We start from the raw sequence: 6553 nt of genomic DNA on the forward strand, positions 1-6553 counted from the left end.
GCACTGTAAGTGTACTAGTTTGCCTCCGCGTTTCCAGTCTTGTTCCAGCCTTGTTCCATTTTTGTTCCAGCCTTGTTCCAGCGTCCTACTGTTCCAGTGTCCTTCTGTTCCAGCGTCTGTCTGTCCTGACTCCCCAGATAGTACCCTCGGACTGTCTCTCTGGTATTGACCTCGGCCTGCTCCTTGATCATTCTGTTCACTGCCTGTATCCTGACCTCTGCCTGCCTTGTGACCTCATCTGACCTCTGGAACCTGACCCCTGCTTCGTTGACTACTCCTCGGACTGATCCTCGGATTCTGACCTCGGCTGCTATTGACCATGTCTCCTGATTCTGGCTTTGTCCCTTGTCTTGTCATGGCCTTCCTTGCTCCTCCAGACCTACAGCCTAGAATCTGACCGTGCTCCTTTGCTGCTCGTGGGCACACCTCTCTACTACCTTTCCAGGAGACCCTGTGAGGCCCACCTAAGTCCAAGCGGCTCTGGTCCCTATGGGTTCCACCCAGGGGGACCGTGGGCTTCCAGTGGTGAAGCTCATTCTAGCCTCTGTCTCCTCCTGTGCTCCACCCCCTGGGGGCAGGTGCTCTCTGATCCCTACCAGGGAGCCATTCTCCACTGCTCCAGGACAAGGGTCCACCTCCAAGAGCAACAGGTTGCCAAGGCCATGGACTCGGCGGAGTCTCCCGCCTCCAGGGCCCTACCGGGTTTGGCCGCCACAGTCCAAGAACATCGCAAGGCTTTGGAATCGCTAGCCTCTTTGGTGGAAGAGCTTTGTTCCCAGCTGTGAGATACAGCTCTGGCTAATCCCGTGGGCCTATTGGCCTCTATGCTACCCAAAGCATCTTTGGTGCTCCCTGCACCTCCTCGATACAACGGGGATCCACGCTCCTGTCGTGGCTTCCTCAATCAGTGCTTCATTCGGTTTGCACTGCAACCCTCCTTGTTCCTGAAAGAAACCACTAACTTGACCTTCATCCTTTCCCACCTGGAAGGGAAGGCTCTTGCATGGACCTCTCCATTATGGGAATGCTCTGATCCCATGCTTTTCAAGCTATCTGAGTTTGTTGCTCTCTTCAAGCAGACTTTCGGAGACCCAAGCCACCAAGCTGTAGTCAGCCATAATCTACTCCATCTCCGTCAAGGGTCACGGACCCTCTCTGAGTATACGATGGAGTTTAGGACCCTGGCTACAGGTAGCAAGAAGATTGTCTGCAAGCCATCTTCCTAGATGTGCTCTCAAAGATGAACTCTCCGTCCGTGAGACTCCCACATTTCTAGAGACCTGATTTCCCTCACCGTGAAGATCAACCATTGTCTCTGGCAAAGGCACCTAGAAGTAAAGGCTTCCCGCTCTCCTACACTGCGTCCCACGCGTGTCCAGAGTCCTCTAGCCAAGACTCCATCACCACCACCTCCTCCCGTAGTGGAACCTATGGAAGTGAACCTTGGGCGACTGTCTCCAACCGAACATCTCCGTCGGAGGAAGGAGGGTCTTTGCTTTACTATGGTGCTTCCGGACATCTTCTGCAGTCCTGTCCGGTCTATCCGGAAAACTGCAACGCCTGAGCCAGGCGGGGGTCCTGAGCTTAGGTGCTACTGTCACTGGCCCCCAACTCCTGCTTCCAGTCTCTCTGGGCATCGAGGCCCACTCCTTCGCCACCACTGCTCTTGTCGCTAAAGGAGCAAGTGGCAGCTTCATCATGGATGACATTGTCAAGCTTCTGAACATTCCTCTTCAGCCATTAGATGTGAGCCTCTGCATCGCCTCCATTCAAGGAGAACATCTTCCAGGGCTCATCACCCACTGAACAGTGGCTGTCCTCTTACCATGGGCACTCTCCTCGAGGAGGAGATGTCCTTCTGTGTGTTAAAAGATTCTACACACCCAGTCATCCTGGGGCTGCCCTGGCTCCAGGTCCATGAACCCCATTTCGATTGGTATTTCCTGCAATTGGTGCAGAAGATATGTCTAAGTCAAGTATCTCCAATAGTCTTTGTCTTGAAGTCTACCACTCTATCTGGTTTGCTTACCCAGTATGTTGAGTTCGAAGACGTCTTCTCGAAGCAGAAGGTGGATACCTTGTCTCCGTTATGCAAGTTCAATTGCTCCATAGAACTTCTACTGGGCACGATGCCTCCCAAGGGCAGAACTTATCCATTGTCTCATCCAGAAACCCTAGCCATGTCTGAGTATATCAAAGAGAACTTAGAAAAAGGGTTCATTCGTCCCTCTGATTCTCCCGCTGGAGCGGGCTTTTTCTTAATCAAGAAAAAGGACAGCAGTTTACACCCTTGTATTGACTACAGAGGGCTCAATGCCATAACCCGCAAAGACCGGTACCCCCTACCCCTTAGCAGTGAGCTGTTTGACTGCCTTCAAGGGGCACGAATCTTCACCAAGTTGGATCTTAGGAGTGCATACAATGTGGTATGCATCCAACCTGAAGATATCTGGAAACCCACGTTCAACATGAGGAATGGTCACTATAACTATACCGTGATGCTCTTTGGGCTTTGCAATGCCCCAGCGGTCTTTCAACACCTTATGAACGAAGTCCTCCGAGACCTCTTGTATTGATTCGTAGTCGTATATCTTGATGACATCCTGATCTTTTCCAAAGACTTTGAATCCCATCGAGATCATGTTCAGATCATACTCCAATGTCTAAGAGAAAATCATCTTTATGCCAAGTTAGAAAAATGCTTCTTCGAGCGAAATTGCTTACCCTTCCTAGGGTACATCATATCTGATCGAGGTTTCTCCATGGATCCAGATAAAGTCCAGGGAATCCGAGACTGGCCCCAGCCAGTAGGCCTACAGGCCTTACAACGTTTCCTTGGCTTTACTAATTATTACAGGAGCTTCATTGCCAATTATTCTACCCTAGCTGCTCTGCTCACCACCATGACCAAGTAAAGGGCTAACACTCATGTGTGGACACCCAAAGCACAAGCCATCTTTCAAATGCTAAAAGAAGCTTTCTGTTCTGGTCCTTGTCTTCAGCATCCAGACACAAGATGCCCATTCATCGTCGAAGTCGATGCCTCTGCAATTGGAGCAGGAGCCAAGTCGGTTTTCTCCAAAGGGTAAATTGATACCTTGTTCATTCTACTCACACAAGTTCTCTCCTCAGAGCAGCACTACACCATTGGTGACCGAGAACTTCTAGCCGTCAAGTTGGCGCTCCAAGAGTGGCGCTCCTGGTTGGAAGGGGTGCAACATAAATTTACCATTTTCATCAACCATAAGAATCTTGAGCACCTTAAAGAAGCTCAACTCTTGAATCCTAGACAAGCCCGATGGGCGCTCTTCTTTGAACGGTTCAATTTTGTTCTACGTTATTGCCCAGCTTCCAAGAACCTCTGTGCTGATGCACTATCAAGATCCTTCGAACCAGAAGATGTTCCTGATGTTCCCAGACACATCATAGATCCTGCATATCCCTTGCCGTGACCACTACAGTTCCAGTTGGGAAAACCGTCGTTCCACGTAGATTACGTGAACGAGTTCTGAAATGGGCCCATGATTCCAAGTTGGCAGGACACCTGGGTCATACTAGGACCCTAGAGATGTTGCAGAGATATTACTGGTGGCCCAAGATGGTGCAAGACTCTTGTAACTATGTAGATTCATGTCCTGTCTGCGCCTAACAGAAGCCACCTACCGGACGGCCTTGGGGCCTACTCCAATTGCTTCCAGCACCTACCAAGCCATGGTCCAGCATCTCAACGGACTTCATCACAGACCTGCCTCGTCCCAGAACAATACCATAATCTGGGTCATCATTGACCGTTTTTCGAAAATGGGTCACTTCATTCCCCTGCCGGGCCTCCCATTGGCCCAAGAACTATCGATGATGGGGGTGGAAAGGAAATAGATCGATGGCGGGGGTGGAAGAGAAATAGAACCAAAAAGTTACTTACAAGGGTCAAGAGTAACAGATAAGTATAAAGAAAATAAGTGTGAACTAGCCAAGTTGTTCCTGAAACATATTTTCCGTCTCCATGGACTCCCAAAGGAAATTATATCCGACTGAAGACCACAGTTTGCCACTAGGTACTGGGGCTCTCTATGCAAAAAGTTCAACATTACCTTGAATTTCACGTCATCCATAAGACCAATGGTCTAGCTGAAAGGACCAACTGGACCTTGAAAACATTCCTTCATTCCTACGTGAATGACGAGCAGGACAACTGGTCCGATTTGTTAGCCTGGGCCGAGCTGTCTCATAATACCCACATTGCTGCTGCCACCGATGTATCTCCATTCTCAGTGGTATTCGGACGACAACCTCGGCTGTCACTTCCAGTTCCTCTGACTGTTCCTTCTCCAGCTGCGCAATTCATGGCCCATACCATTCGCCAAGTGTGGAATCAAGTCAAAGAACGCCTTACCCAGGTCGCTGAGTGCTCCAAGCGCACTTCTGATGCCCATAGACGTCCCGCTCCACTCTTCTGTCCTGGTTAGAAGGTGTGGTTAAGCACCCGACATATAAGGTTGAGACTCCCTTCTCATCGCCGGGCTCCCAAGTACTTCGGTCCGTTTCCAGTGCTTCGAAGAGTGGGAGCAGTGTCTTATCAACTTCAGCTTCCTTGTGCCATGGGCATCCATGACACATTCCATGTCTCTCTGTTGAAGCCTTTGGTCCTCTCCTGGCCCTCTCGTAGTGATCCTTCACCTCCGCGGATCTCTACTGAACCAGATTCATCACTCCAGGTAAGAGAGATCCTCGACGTCCGTCGGCGTCAAGGCAGATGGGAATACCTCTTAGCCTGGAAGGTTTATGGGGCCAAGGAGAACTCATGGGAACCTTCCCACAACATTCTTGATAAAGAGCTCCTCAGGACCTTCCATAGGACCTATCCTGAAAAGCCACGGCCATATAGAGGGAGGCCTAGAAGGGGGGGGGGGGGTACTGTTGCGCTCCCTGCACAGGCCTGCTCACCTTGCTAGCTCCTCTGCAGGTCATGGGTCGGCCTCCCCAGAGGCAGCCGCAAGCTCCTCCAGGCCTCGGTGTCCTGCAGCGGCGGTCGCCGGGCCTTCCACTGCACACCAGGCCTCATGCTGGAGTTCGGCGTCCCCAGTGGCATTGGCCACACCCCTACATGCATGCGCACAGACCGCCTGGCCTCTTGTAGGGCCAGGGGTGGGTCCTAGCTCCACGGCGTACCCTGATTGAACGTACGATATAAGGAAGTCCCTGCCTGCACTTCCTTGCCTTGGCAATCGGGTCGGCAATGTAAGATAACTAGTTTGCCTCCGCATTCACAGAAACATATAGAAACATAGAAATGACGGCAGAAGAAGACCAAATGGCCCATCTAGTCTGCCCAGCAAGCTTCACACATTTTTTTCTCTCATACTTATCTTTTTCTCTTAACTCTTGGTTCTATTTCCCTTCCACCCCCACCATTAATGTAGAGAGCAGTGATGGAGCTGCATCCAAGTGAAATACCTAGCTTGATTAGTTAGGGGTAGTAGGGGTAGTAACCGCTGCAATAAGCAAGCTACACCCATGTTTATTCCCTTTACCCAGACTATGTCATACAGCCCCTATTGGTTGTTTTTCTTCTCTCCTGCCGTTGAAGCGGAGAGCCATGCTGGTTATGCATTGAAAGTGAAGTATCAGGCCCTTTTGGTTTAGGGTAGTAACCGCCGTAACAAGCCAGCTACTCCCTGCTTTGTGAGTGCGAATCTTTTTTTTTTTTTTTTCTTCTCCCCTGCAGTTGAAGCTATTCTGGATATGCGTGAAGCCTCAGCTTTTCTTATTCCCCTGCTGTTGAAGCAGAGAGCTATGCTGGAAATGCTTGATGTATCAGCCTTTCTCCCATGCCATGAAGCAGAGAGCCATGCTGGATATGCATCAAAAGCGAAGTATCAGGCACATTTGGTTTGGGGTAGTAACCGCCGTAATAAGCCAGCTACTCCCCGCTTTGTGAGTGCGAACCCTCTTTTCTTCTCCCCTGCCGTTGAAGCAGAGAACTATGCTGTATATGCTTGGAAAGTGAAGTATTAGGCTTATTTGGTTTGGGGTAGTAACCGCCGTAACAAGCCAGCTACTCCCCTCTTTGTGATTGCAAATCCTTTTTTCCACATTTCCTCTTGCCGTTGAAGCTTAGAGCGATGTTGGAGTCACAGTAAGCATCTGTATGTTTATTTAATAAGGGTATTGTCTCCGGGCAGTAGCCATCGTTCTGGTGAGCCACCCACTCTACATTGGCGGTCTCTTGACTTTATGGATCCACAGTGTTTATCCCACGCCCCTTTGAAGTCCCTCACAGTTCTGGTCTTCACCACTTCCTCCGGAAGGGCATTCCAGGCATCCATCACCCTCTCCGTGAAGAAATACTTCCTGACATTGGTTAGGAAGTATTTCTTCACGGAGAGGCTTGTTCTAGTCTTATTCCAGTCTTGTTCCAGTCTCCTTCTGTTCCAGCGTCTGTCTGTCCTGTCTCCCCAGGTAGTACCCTCGGACTGTCTCTCTGGTACTGACCTCGGCCTGCCTTGTGACCTCATCTGACCTCTGGAACCTGACCCCTGCTTCATTCACTATT

The sequence above is a fragment of the Rhinatrema bivittatum genome, chromosome 3 (assembly GCF_901001135.1).
Source record: "Rhinatrema bivittatum chromosome 3, aRhiBiv1.1, whole genome shotgun sequence".
Classification (NCBI taxonomy): domain Eukaryota; kingdom Metazoa; phylum Chordata; class Amphibia; order Gymnophiona; family Rhinatrematidae; genus Rhinatrema; species Rhinatrema bivittatum.